The 14,851-nt window shown below is 42.9% G+C and overlaps 1 long non-coding RNA gene across 1 annotated transcript; it reads left to right on the forward strand.

Moving 5' to 3' along the window:
• Positions 1-669: 669 nt before the first annotated feature.
• On the forward strand, positions 670-13,846 carry LOC116654067. The gene is made up of 2 exons (XR_004308941.1): positions 670-752; positions 12,879-13,846. It is a non-coding gene; the product is annotated as an uncharacterized LOC116654067 (long non-coding RNA).
• The last annotated feature ends 1,005 nt before the right edge of the window (positions 13,847-14,851 follow it).

Raw genomic sequence — 14,851 nt, forward strand, 5'->3', positions numbered from 1 at the left:
TAGGATTAGGCACTAATATACCTCAAATTATCACCTGCAGTAAGCTACTGACAAGGAGAAAAAGCAGCAGCTCTTGACCATGCTTTGGGCCAAAGGCGCGTGGGCTTAAGATAACCTGGCTTATCTACCTCCACCCTTCTGGGAAGAGATGGGATGGATTTCCATGGGAGCACTTTTCTTTCCATTAGAGAAAGAGGGAGCTGGAAGCTCCAGCCCCACTGGCTGTGTTGCATGAGATGAACCATCCCATCCTGTTGCAGCACACACTCATGCGGATGCCTTTAATTGCATCCTGCTGGATCTGCATCACAGAATTCAGCTAATCAGTGAAAGGCCTGTTTCTAAGATTCCAGTTTAGTATTTCTTGCAGAAGTTATTTAAATTAACCACTAGAGATACTATGAGTGATACTGTAAAAGTTTGAGGGAAGGGGACTGACAACAGTAATTGCACATTAATAGTTAGCACTGTTACTAGCACAAGAGGATGCTTTGTTCCCCAGATACCATTATTGATGTACTGAAGACCCAAATGTACAAATGACCCTGGGATAGTCCTGCTGCTCTAAACAAAATATTGTCACAATCAAGCTGACTTTGTAAAGGCAGAATGACTTTTGTCCCTAAGGGCTGATTGATTTTTTTTCAGCTGCATTTTGCCCAGCTTAAAGTGCAGCTGTTCTGGGACATCAACAGCACAGAGAGGGACTGGAGAGCAGGAGAGAAGAGGGAGGGGGCTGCTTCATCCTAGAGGTAATTGTGGGTGAGGAAAGGCTGCCAAGGCATTTGGTATCAGAGGGGCTTTATATGATGGGACCATTACACATCTTCCCTGCACACAGACTGGAAAAGTGATAGCTCTTACACAGGGTAAGAAGGTTTGTGTCACTCTTACACAGGCCTAGGAAGGCTGAGGTGTTTCTTTTAATCACCTCTATGGCATTGCATATTACATGCTATGTTAACCATGGCATAAAAGCCAGCCTCAAGAAGGAATACACAAGGCAAAAGAGTGACAGAAGCTCAAACTATTGTTTGTTTGGTTGTAGAAAGGCTACGGCTGGAGTCACCTGTGCTCTGAGCGCTGCACAAAGGAAACAGATCAAACAGAAGCAAATAAGTGCTGTCTATATCTAGAAAATCTGATGCCTAATAAAAGACTAATATGCATGAAAAAAATGAGAATGTTACTGTATGGTAACTGTTGAATCATGGCCTGAACCACTGATTGAGCACCTGAGGAATGGACCCAGTCAGCCCTGGGAACACAGGTGAAGGCAATTCAGCTGTGTGAGCAGAAGGTCTGCAGCCCCACTTCATCTCTCTTAGACCTCATTTAAGGGCTGACTTCCACTAGAGAAGGATCTCTGGTTGGAGGCCCCTCTCTTGTGGAGTTGTCTTTCTGAGCCTGGGTCTTCAGAGATGGGTGAGTCCTTTTGCTTTGTGATACCTTTCTATTGCTCTAGTTTCCTTGTTATTCCATCTCCTGTAATACCCATTCCATTGTGTTGATTTTTCTGTTGCTACTGAATGCTGTATATTCATGAGAGCTGCAATGGCAAAGAAAGAGTGTATCTGCATTTGTGCTAGCTCCAGCAGGAGTTGGCTGTAGTGACTTTGGTGTGTTGTAGGTGAGGCACTAGGAAATGCTTTCCATAGGTGGTCAAGCTGTACAGAAGGCTTTCTGCAAGCTGCTGCTGAGTGGACTTTAACAACAGGTTAGCAGGTATCTGCCAGGGGCAGCAGAGGTGTAAGAGATCCTACCTTGAGACAAGGGAATGGATTCTGTAATCACTTCAGTATTTAAATCTTAACTCTCTGACTAACAGATTAAATATGACCTTTCTTCTTCCTTCTTAAAATTCTCCAGCTGCTCACTGTCCTCCTCCTAAGAGAATTTGGCTTTTTTAATACAGTTCACATCTAAATTGCAGTCCGGAGCCCTGCAATTACTTGCAGCAATTCTTCTTCCACTCCCTATAAGCACAGCAAACCTCAGCCTCACGACAGCCCTCTGCATGGCAGCCCAGCTAAGCTAAGTCTCCATCTCTTTGTGCTTGCCTCCCACACCATGACACCCACACAGCTGCTTTCAACACTGAAGTAGAAGAAGCAATGATCAGCTGAATCCCTGGCAAACATGCTCTTGTTTCTGAATTGTGTGTATCAGAATAACCCTGCCCTCCTTCCTCTGCTCTGCTGTGATTAACTGACCTTGTCCTGGTTCCTGTCAATTGCAAGATAGGATTTAGATAATTTTATGTATCTGAGTAGCAGAAATTGAGCTTGAAACCCAGGTGGAATTGCTTTTGCTCATGTGGTTGTGCAAATCCCTCTGCTGTACCCGGCAAGCGATCTCAGCCTGTTTCATAGTGAGGAGATATACGTTTAATCTTTCAGTTTATTACATCCTTCACCAGAAATAGTGCTTGTACTATCAGATGCCGTTAAAGTATTTATGCTTTTCGCCCTCAAGAAATGTTCATCTTCCCTTACTACGTGTCCTGGATTGGATTTGTTTTGTTTAGCTCTTTCAGAGCCCATGTGGGGATTCATCACATCCCTGCCCTTCTGCCCCTCAGCTCCTGGTGGGGCAGGTTTTTATCTGGCTGCTTGTGGCAGTGAGGCAGCACAAGCTGGGCAGCGCACCTCAATACCCAGCCCTCAGTTGCTCCTACTTTCAATCTCCTTTCCACACTGAGTGCAATTATTCCCCATTCCTATTTCTAAAGGGCTACCTGGGGAGGTGTTTGAGTCACAGTCTCTGGAGGCGTTAACAAAACATTCAGATGTTGTACTAAGGGATGTGGTTCAGTGGGCACTATTAGTAATAGGTGGACAGCTGGACTAGATTATCATGAAGATCTTTTCCAACCTTGGTGTGATTCTATGGCCACATTTGCCATGTGGTTTGTTAACTGGTTTACCCCCATTTCGTTCTGCATCCGTGATCAGTCAGCATCAGACCTCTAGTATTGTCTTTGCTAATGGATGCTCAACAGCAGGTAAAAGATCTTTTTCTGAGTTATCTGCAGCTAAAAATTAAAAGGAGGAGCAGACAGCCTCCCAAACAACATTGAGAACTTTTGCAGTCAGCAAACACTCCTGCAAACAATGCATCTCTGCAATTATAGTTATGCCCATCAGCATCAACAGTGTCTCATCCTGAATCAAGCCCAAATGTGAAAGTTTATAAACTGCCAGATTTCAGATGTTCAGATACTTACAAGCCCCTTTTGGGTGCGATTACCCATCTCTTCATAGTAACATGTTCCAGATACTGTGTACTCAGTGTACATTTTAGAGGGGCTCAGGCATGTTGGGTTACATCTACTGTTTTATTTTTAGGAAGATGAGCTGTGGTAGATTTTCTGTGCATTGTTCCTAAGCAAGAATTATGTGAATTAGCAAGGAGCTGAATACTTCCAGTTCTGGGTCTATGAACCTTGACAGCATTTTTTCAGATGAATTCCTTGTTGTAAAACTCATGTTGACCTCTTCTCCCCAAAGGCACAAATCTAGAAGTCATCCCAGTGGTGTGAAAGGTCTATCTTAAACCAATTTAAGCCTCCAGGAATTACAGAACTAAAGCTGACACCAACTTTCCATCTTTGCCCGTGACAGCGCAGTGATGATAGCAGAATAAGAACACGGTGGCTGTATTGAGGATGACTTGACTGCTCTGAATGCACCTAATGTATACATCACTAAAGAAGTTCAGTGCAAATACATCTTGCTATCAGTTCTGTCTCAGCAGGTTAATAGAGAATAGGGAAGATGATATGATTTTGAAAGCAGCTTACACGGTAGGTACCCAATTCCCACCACGACTGGAGCTTGCAGGCCTATTTCTCAAATTCTGATCTTGCAAGGGCTTATGTTTGTGCTTGCCTTCAAGGGCTGCATACAGAGCAACAACTTAGCAACATATTAAAGTATTTTGAGCTATCGTATCTAGACACTCCTGAAAGCTGAAGCAACTGTAGTATTTTCCTATGATGTAGCCTCTCTATAAAGCATCTGAGTACAAGCCTGAGAACTAATGGGAACTGCTCTTGGTTGGAATTTAACTTTGCTTACTCAGTGATTAAACCCTGTTGTCAATTCATAAAGTCTATATTGCAAAAGCTGTGCTAGAGAAATCTTTCCTCTTTTGCATGGGTTTTTGTCAATGCATCTCCATGCCAGCCAGATAAATCTTGTTCCCCCAGTAGGCAAAACCAGCCATCTTCAGACAAATCCATCCAGCTTGTTACAATTGTCAAAGTGTTTTGAAGACAGAGGCTGAGTTGCAGCAGTGTTTTTTTTCCTCTGTGAAAAATCAATGGTGTTTGTGGGTCCTTGTACATGCAGGAAGAAGCCTGCACTCACATTACTGAGGTCCTTTGCAGCTCTGACTTACTCAGAGAAAACACCTGCATCTGTTGGACTAATGAAAAACATTGTTTTGGCAGCACTAAAGGCCTAATTGTATAGGGTGATTCCACAGTAGCATGTTTTTGTCTAGCATAATAAACTACTTTTAACTGTAATGGCTGAGCTGCCAGCAAATTACAGCTCCTCTTTGAGCTGAACTGACCTAATTAGTTTTTGTTTTGTGAGGCTACTGAATAAGCACGAACAAAGGATGCTTTCCCTCTTGTGAGAATAAATCAGAATTTAACATACATATCCAGGAGGCCCAATATGTCTTGTCCCATCTTGCAAGCTTCGAGACAGCTGGCTTTTTGCTGTTGTTGCCTCTGCTAATTCAGTAATGCCTTTCCTTTCCTAGCTTGCTATTTTCTCTCACTTAAGATTTGTGCTTTGTATGGTTTACTTCCTGATGGAACAGTGCAGAACCTGTTGTGAGAGCAGTTTGCTGCAATCTAGAATGTTCTTTACACCAGCCTAACAAGTTGCAACTATTCTGTTTTATGATGTTTGCGCATGTATCGCTTCCTTATACCAGTGCTGTTAGCAGGACAAATTGTGTGAGAAGATGTAGTTTAGCGCCCAGATGGTGTCGTTATTAAGTTCTCATTAGCTGTGCTTCAAAGCATCCCAGATTGAAGGAAAGCCGTGGTGCAGGGTGCAGCAGGTATTATCATATAGCAGATGATAACATAGATATATGATATATGATAACGATATCATATTCAGATCAGATAGCAGATCTGAAAACAGTGCAGTGATTTGTAATGGGGAGCTCTAGGAGGAGGCAAGGCTGAGGTTTGGCACTGGGGAAGGAGAGGAGCTGGGAGTATTCAGAGCAGGCTCATCTCTGGCACGGGGAAAGGGACGATGGAAGCATCCCTGTTTCTAAGGAAGCTGGTGGATATGAACGGCCCCGTTGGCAGCAGGGAGATAACATGGATAGCCCAAATTGGCTGTGAGCGCAGGAGGGAAGGTTGTTGCTCACCCACATCTCCCATCCCTGTGTGAGTTTGCTGAGGACAAGCTTGTGAAGGATTAAGGTAATACACAGAAAAGGTGCAGGACAACTGTCTCCCATGGGGCCTGAAGCTGCTCCACCACCAAGCCCAGCTCTGCCAGCCAAGCACGGATTAGCTTATCTGGGTTGGGGCAGGGGTGATAGTGCTGATAGTGCCTGCCAAGGAACAAAATTGATGCTCAGAGCTTCTGCTTAGGATGCTTCCCTCAGCCAGGCTTGAAACAAAGCCAGCGTGTCAGAAAGTGACCAGCTGGGAAGGAAAAAATAAGGAACCTATCCCTATCAGCAGAGGGAACAGTGGGCAGCTCTTGTTTCTGCTGCTTTTAATAATGCATGGAGATCACTAACAAATCTGCCATTTTCACACTGCTAATTGCACAAGTGTTTGCCACCTCCCCAGGGCATTTCTCACACTACCCTGACACCTTATTATTTTTCCTTCCCCTACTGCTCCTTTTCCATGTTGTTTTTTATTTTATTTTTTATTTTTATGATAACAATCTTCCGTTGAATCAAAGACTGAAGGATTGAACCTTTGTTTTAAACGATTTGAGATAACAAACGTTGCACGCCGTCCTCCCTTCAAGGATGCATCTTAGTAGTATGAAAAAGCCTTATGTGATCAATCAGCAAGGACTTGCACGGCACTTTTCTGCATAGAAATACTGCTCCAAGATCTTGAATCTCAAATAATGTTTGACAGGAAGAAACCACTGCAGGGTGTTCAGGATTTAACTGTCTCTCCCTCAGAAATATGCTGCTGTATCAGGACTGCTAAGCATCACTGAATACAACAGCTTTGTAGATACTGTTTTCTTATCTGGAATAAGACTTTGCTGCAGAGGATTATTGATTTAGGGAGAAAAGATAGTAAAAAAAAAAAAAAAAAATAGGTAAGAGTTCCAGAAAGCTGTGGGGCTGATTTAATGTTTTTAGGAACAGAAATGGAAGTAGACATTGATATACAACAAAAACATCACGAAACCAAAGCCCTGCAGAAAGTATATAAGACTATAAAAGAAGTTGCAGGGGAAAAAGGTCTTTATGCAGCCTGTTTTACAGGTATTAAGGCCAGTGCAAGCTTCACCCTTTCATTTTGTTGATCTTCACGTTATTAGTATCACTAAGGGCTGCTGAATTCAGCAGACAAAGGAAACCAAAACTTGCAAAGTGACTCAATCTATCTTCTGTTATTCTGAGTGAGGAAATGTCTCTTGCAGGTCAGGGGAAACTGAAAAAGCTGAAACCCCATTTCCTACATAATATCCCCCCAAGTGCACCCATCTCATTCTGCACCCTAAGTTCAGGACCAGAGCTGCCATTCTACCCCACAAGTTTAGTAAGTCCTTCTGCCCCCAACTCCATTCAGCTCAATCTGCTCCCCAAGTGCGAGTCCAGTACCTGCACTCTGCCCCCCCGAGTCCACCCATCTCATCCTGCCCCTCAAGTGCATTCATTGCATTGTGCCCCCCAAGTCCATAGCCCTCATCAGTCTGCCCCCCATGGAAGGTGCCCTCACTCTGCCCCCAAGTGCACTCAGCTCAGTCTGCCCCCCATGTCCAAGTCCTCTGCTGTTATTCTGCCCCTCAAATCCATTCATCATCACCTTCTGCCCCCCAAGTCCAGTCCATGCAAGTCCAGTGCACTCATTCTGTCCCCCAGGTTCATTCATCACACTATGCCGCCCAAGTCCAGGTCTAGAGCTCTCAGTCTGCCCACAAGTCCAGCCACAGCATCCTGCCCCACAGGTCCATTATTGCCTTCTGCCCCCCAAGTCCAGTGATGGATTCTGTTCTGCCCCCGAAGTCCTTAAATCAACAACTTTGCATCAGCATGCAACTGATACAGCTGAAAAAGAATCACAGCGTTGGACGTGTTTAGAAGTTTTCTGTTGTAACAAATGTTCAGGCGAAAGAGGTTATCCTCATTTCTTGAACTGCTCTTACTTCTTGAATGAAGCTCGAGCAGCAAAGCAGCAGTGATTTGAAGTCTGCTCACTACAGAAGTATATCCAATGAATTTCAAACACTGAGGCAGATATCCAGACTGAGGAGCAGCTAACAGATGGGAAGGCAGAGATACTGGATTTATCAGAGCTGTGCTGATCCCACAGAAGTTCAGCCTCTCTGAGGTACCCTGGAGAAAATAGGTTTTGTGCAGCCTGAGAGCAGAAAACCACCAATTCTTACCAACAGGAAGATAAAATGCTCTGATAGCAACATGGATTCAACAGGCAAATAACATGCTTAGTAAGACTGGAGGCATCTGTACCCATAGCTTTGCCTTCTCTGTTTGCTGGTAGAAGCAGCACTGAAGGGAGCTTAGGCTAAATTTGCCAAAAATCAAACCTTTCCCATTTACTTCTGAAATAGGCTTTTTTTTTTTTCTCTAATTTAAGCGGTTATGCAAGGCTACGGTAACCACTGTTCCCATAACTGATAGAAAATGTCATTTCCAGCTGAAATGTGCGAGGTTATTGGACAAAGAACAGTGGTCCAGAGCTGTGATTCATAAGTTAAAATAGTTTGTGCTGAGTTCAGCCGGGCTGCAAACTACAGAATCATGCGGATATTCTTCCTCTTTCATGCCATACGAGTAATACAGACATGTCAGAAAGTGGTTATATCAGCTCTGTGTTCTGAGCCCAAATAATTATCAAGCCTCAATCTTATTCCCTTCAGTTCCCCCTGCAGTTTGTGCCTGTGGGGAAGCAGCCTGTTAAGTCACATCCTTCAGCCTTTTTGTACTGTCTGTTCTTTCAGGGTGATGCTGGCACAGTTCCCTGCCATGTCAGAGGCATTGCATAATGTTTTGGGGATCCCTGAGTAATTCTGTTTATTGCAGTGCACTGGGAACTTCACCTCCTGGGTAGCAGCAGAGAACAAACCAATTGTTCCTGGGCCAGATGCAAAAGGGGTGTTAATGAAAACAGCACCAAGCACAGCCTTGATGTCTCGCTGTGATGGTTATTTACTATGGCCTTCTTTCAGTTACCATAAATCTTGGCAGAAAAGCCTTAGTTAAGATATGATTAGGTGGGGATTATTGCATATGAGATTCTTGCTAGGGCTTATAAACATGACAAACCCTGAAATATGGCTTCCACGGAAGAAGTGAGAGAAGGGAGGAAAATGGTGCTTTTACTGAAATATACCACAATTCCCTAATTACTCCTCTACACTAGTGACTCTGAGTGGTGGATAATAACAATTAAAGGAACATTCTCTGTTCTGCCCTCTTATGCCTCCAAACTTATATTCTCTTCGGGGACTCAATTTAACAGCAGCTGCAGAGTAAGACTTGAATGAAATTAGGCTGATTTAAGAGCCTGCACGGAGCTCTGTAACAAAGGGAGACTGCATAGGACCATTTTGGAGATGAACTCCCTTTGCTTGTGCTTTACAACCAGGAATTAAGTGGCTAGAACTGACCAACCATTTCTTGGCAAAATATCTTTGAGTACTGGAAAAAAAAAAAAAGAAATCTATGAAGAGCCTTTCAGATGCAGGGAGGTCATTCTCTTCAAAGCCTTCAAAAAGGAGCAGGCCCGATTCTTCTGCACTCCTTAAAGGACTTTTTAAGAAGGTTATAAAGAATAACCTGATATAAGGTTATTCTAAACATCGCTTCCCCAAGTGAAGGAGAAATAATGATTACTAACTCTGGCTAAACTGAGCTTGTTCTGTAGTTTTTAGCATCAGATTTTACTTATATCCTGATCTGAACAAAGCAGCCTTGCAGAAGATAGATGCCCCCTCCCCCCATAATGGGACTCTATATGAGATATGTGTTAATTATAAAGAGTATAGTCAAGCAATAGGTTTTGTACTGCTTGTTGAAGGAAGTTGTTTTCTCTTGGAGTTTAAGATGGAACATAAATCAACTGATGTAATTCTGCCTATACCTTCTCCATAGGCTTTCCATCAATAATAGCACTTAAATATCACAATAAACAGACATCTAAGATGTGTGAATCGCTCCTCACCAGCTCCTTTTGATCAGTGACCTTAGCTGCCTGTGTTTAACACCCACCCCTACATCCCCTGTTCTGAAATATTACCCACTTTGGGGGGCAGGATTGAATTGTGGCAAGTTTTCCTCTTTGACTTCTTGCCAAAACCATTTAAACATTCTCTGCGCTGTCACAGCTTGTGCCACCTCCCAGGGGATTTGATTTAGAAGTAAATTACATGTAAGCGTTGGATGAAAAGAGCTTCATTATCTAATTCTTCCTGCACCAGCATTTCTTTAAATTGCTTACAAGGGAGAGAAGACAATTAGTCCTGTGTTCAAAATGAGAAGTAATAAGTATCTGTCACTCCTATTAACCATGATTATTTTTTGATATGCAAATACCAGTGCTTTCTAAAGCAGTGAGATGGGGCACCACAGGACCAGATGCCAAGTGTGTTTTGGCCAACTCTGAGCACACCCAACCACTATGAGCTGTAGGGGCTGCTGGCTGGACCAAGTGTCTTGTAGCAGTCTGCACACTGAATCTGTAAGGCAAGAAAATTTGGATGCCCTTCATCCCTTTGCAGTAGCTGCAAGTACACAAATGTTTCTATGGCACCAGCAGGTAACAGGTTTCAGAAATGCCTTTGAGGGCTCTGTAATCAGTAGGAGAGTTCCTTGCAGATCTGAGTTGGCATTGCTCATTCAGGTGGACATCAGGACATGGAAGCTGATGCCAATGATGTATGATTAGCAGAGACTGACCACAAGCCTTGCTTTCCCAAGTCACTGCTGAGAAACCCCATTCAGGCCTGCTGCAGGGTTAGCTTTTCAGAGGGACTCTTGTTTGACTCTACTCACTAATTCTAACTTAAATCTGTAGAGTAATATTCTCTTTCCCTGTGCTTACTGGTGAAATTCTCAAGTCAGGTCAGGATGAAAGAGACAGTTGTTGCACTAATACAAGTGACAGTCCAGTGTTCGCATCCACCCCAAACCTGACTACAAGTGCTCTTAACCTACCCCTTGAATTACATGGTTTTGTTCTTTACAACGCTTCATTTGCTGCACGCTCCTCCAACATCAGCCTGCCTCAACTACCATCAGGATAAAGAGACCTCCCTGGTACCAGAGTAATTCAGAGCTGAAGTTAGGACGTATTCCCTTCAGCACAGGAGCCAAGATGTTCCTCAGGTTCCAGAGTTCAGGTTCAGTATCTTCTCCCTAGGGCTCAGCACGCAGTACTTACCCAGCTGGCAGGTACAAGATATTTTTCTCAAGTTTTATGATTACGTCTGACCTTCCCCACATTAAGTATTTAAAACGCAATGTAAAAATGCTTTAAAATCCTGTTAATATGCGTACAGTGTTTCAGGGACAGACCTTTGAACCAAGGTCAGATTTTGTCACCTGAGCAACACCTGGTTCTCCCCCAACTTGTGTGTATCTGAACGAAGCACATATACTCACAGGGATGTTTTGTTGCATGTATTTTACTGCCTCTGCTTTCTTTGATTTCTTCAGCATTCAGAGTTCACAGGATTACTGCTGCCATACAAATCATTCTACATACTTTAAAAGGGAGCCTGGTATTTTATGAGGTGCTGAACAAAAATTGCTGAATCTGAATGGAGTATCGAATTCTATGGTCAGTCTTTAAACAGACATGCTAAACCTGGCAGAGAATCAGTGAGAAGTACTGCTCTGAAAGCAACAGCTTTAAAGCAAACTGAGAAAGAGGCAGTATTTGCTGGGGTATAGTTAAGAATTCAGACACATTGGATTTATTTTTGGCTCACCCAAATATACACAGAAAGTTTTGCGAAGTGATTAGGGTTCATTAAACAGAACACTTGAGAATGAACTTAAATGATTTACCTAATGGGGATAAACTTGTTTGTGTTTACTGTTACCTTGCCAGAAGTGCCGCAGATTTCTCTCTCTTGAGTCAAGAGCGTTAATATTTAATCACTGCAAGACCAAACTCAGTGTGAGTGCCACCCTATGAGACACAGCCAAGGTCAGCGCTGCAGAAGGGACATTTGTAAAGGCTGCTTTCCTTGTCTCGTCCTGTTCATTTGACAGCCTTGCCACAGTGTGGTACTCCTCAGTATCTTCTTTATTCCTGTGAATAAGATGAACCTCCTCTCCAAGTCACAGCTGCCTCAGCTCAGCACAGAGATCTCCCCTTCACACATATCTCAGGTGTGCACTCGCCATCAGCGAACAGAGCTTAAATGGAATGATGGAGAGACAATGAAAGTTACTTGAAAATCCTGAAGCTTCCAAGTATAATTAGTAAAAGCTTCACTCCTGGCAATTATTCTGGCTATGATCACTGCTGCTGAAGTTACTACAGTTGCAGTGTTGAATTATTGATGTCAAGTGGAAAAGCGATGTTCAGAAGTAGTTTGCATTTCCTTTAATGCATCTGATATAACCCTTCAATTTCTCACCATTCCTGTGTGAAACTCCAGAATTTCAGACTTTTTGTTTCACCGGTGACTTTATTTCTTTTGTTTCTTAAGCAGCTTTTCTGAAAACAAGGCTTAAGTCACAACACCCTGATAAAGTTCCCAAAAGCAAAGAGGTGTTAAAGATAAGGGTCTTTTAGGCTGCGTGGAATTGAAACAGGCTAAAGGGAAAGCTGCAACACTGGCCTACAAACACAAGCAATAGAATACTATTTATCCATGTCAGGGCTATATCAGCAAGTAAACAGCACTGGCTCCACTGATGCGCTAGGAAACCTTATCATGTCTGCCCTAATTCTGCCCTACCTCATTGCAGGCACAAGGGTCGCTTTGAACAGACTGCAAGTCATCTGCTGCTTTTATGAGGCACACATGCTATGTGTGCTTGAAGCTATGATAACACAGACAGGATTTATTTATTTATTTATTTATTTATTTATTTGTAATTTCTGATTTGAAGCTAAGATTTGAACAGATGCCCCTGGAGATGAGCATCCATTGTGTTATTCTTTTATATGTTGCGTTGGTCTCACTGGAAGGTTCATTTTGAGTGGAAAATCAATCAACATTTTAAAATAATAATAGATAGGACAGTCGTTTTCTGCATCACTTTCCTTCGCCTATCCCCTCAGCCAAGAATCCTGTATCCACATCCCTCCCTTACTATTGCATTGCCTGGATAAAGGTAACTGGGAGGAAATACTGCTCTCCATCCTACAGATTCAGACCTTAACCTGACTCCTGCATTCTACTGTCGGCAAAGTACAAAGTGCGTTTTGTAGCTCACACCATTCATCTGTGGGAATGTGTCAAATCTGCATGTCATACTGCTTCAAATAAGTGAGCGATACAATATTGGAGAAACCTCACAGGAGTCAATGTTCTGTTAATAAACTGAGGTTTTCATCACAAGCTCGAGTAGAACTGAAGAAAAAAAATGACTTTACACTGACATTCAGATCGATTGGCATTTTGTCTATAAAGCAATTAATCTGCAGTTCAGTGCCTATCTTACAGAGATCCTACAGCCTGGTGATGAAGGAGATGAATAGGCAAAGTCTTTGAAGAAATGGAATTTGGGAAACTTCAGGGCAGAGCTCCCAGGATAACCCTGATTCTTATGAGCACATTCACCCACGGAACACTCCTCTTGACATCCCATCATGGAGAACCAGCACACTCCATTCCTGTATGCTACAAATTTCCTACAAAGAGTTTGTTCAGCTGTTATCTCCGGTTTCCACAAAAGCTTGAAAGGACACTGTTGAAAGCTTATCTGTTCTTTACACAGCCCAGTTGCCCGGCCTGCTCAGTTATTCCTTCCCCTCTCAAAATAGAGCTCAAGTTGATATGAAAATAGCATACCTCTCTCAGAGGGGGTGCACAACCAGTAAGGCATTGAGAAAAACAAGGAAAGCTGACATGAACTGGCTGTGTATGTATTCAAAAGGCTTCAATAGCAGACTAATTAATCCTACTGTTGATGCTAATATAGTTCTTTCAGGATTCACAACTCATTGCTCCAAGCAAATTTACCTTTGATCTTTATTTAGCTCAAGATGGTGACTGAAGTATTTATCAAATGCATTTAACTGCCCTATGCTCATGGACAAACTGGGACAGTGCATGCAGACAGCCAAACCATCACACTGGGGAAAAGGGAACTTGAGTATCTGGCTGTCAGTGGAGGGAGATGAGCTCTGTGTGGCTTCTGTGTCTCTTGCTCTGTTCTAAAACAGCTGCAAGGATATTAAGGTGGAGAGTCCATTGAACTGAGAAATGTCCATTTCTGTCAAAGCCTTTGAAGGCTTCTCCCACTGCCATGCTCACTTTGCTCTGCTACTTCTGATTACAAGATTTTTCCTCCTTCATTTATCCCCTCCAAATAGGATTAACCCCATGTGCAAGATATGAAAGCTCTCACTTATCAGGTCTGCTTGATCCGCCAGCTGTCAAAAATAAATGCTCTGTCATCTGCTTCAATCTCTGCGGGTTTCTCTTCACTTCTGTCCAACTCAAGGATTGAGAAGCCCTTGCTCCTTTTTTCTCCACAAAAGAGAGAGTGAATCCAGAAATCAGCCTTGGCCTGATGACATCCTCACATTCAGTGACGTGCTAGATGCCCTAACTACTCCCCACATATTCACAACTGCTGTCTGGATAACCAGTCCTATGACATCCCCAGAGGAGATCACAACCATCTCCAAATGTCTCTTGCAGCCACAAGTTTTGTTCAGCCATGAAAATGCAATTGAACCCCTTTGTTTTATGCCAGATGCTCCTTTTCAGAAATTCTAATTTTGAGACCAAAATAAGATCTTTCAGCACCACCTGTAAAACCAGCTTACTGTAAAAGGACAGTACTTTTCCTTTACTTTTGCACAGTAAAAGCAGTTGAAATACTACTGCCTGGCATGAAGAAAGTAACACAGTCAGATGTTGAGTCAGGATAGGTCTTAACATAGCAACAGCATTTAACTGTGCTTAGGCCTTCTGAACATTGGTACTGTTCCTATTTAGGCTTAATGACTGCCAGAATAAGGAATACCGCATAGAGCTTTGTAGAAAGTGGTCCATTTTTATGCCCCACCTTCTTGCAACCTTGATCATGCTAATCAGCACACAGTTATGCATGCAAAAATGCAAATGTGCATTTGAATTACTGACTAGCAATGGAGATTATGCACAACTGATGACAGTGGAGCAAAATATGGGTTCTGTTGTACTGCATCTGGCTACCAGATCTTTGGTGGCAAGCTTCCAGTGCTGAAGTTTGGATGTTCTGGGGGAGCCCTGAGGTGAAGAGACTGAAGGTAATTTGATACACATGAAGTGAGATTATAAAGTGAGCATAAACTGCAGTGTGCTCACATCCACTGTTTGACTGGTTGGTCTCCATAAATGTTCTGAAATTGATTGTCAATGGGTGCTATTTTTTTCTGCATAGAGGAATTTGATGACACACCTTTGCTTCATCCTCACTTGCATGT

The sequence above is a fragment of the Coturnix japonica genome, chromosome 13 (assembly GCF_001577835.2).
Source record: "Coturnix japonica isolate 7356 chromosome 13, Coturnix japonica 2.1, whole genome shotgun sequence".
Taxonomy (NCBI): domain Eukaryota; kingdom Metazoa; phylum Chordata; class Aves; order Galliformes; family Phasianidae; genus Coturnix; species Coturnix japonica.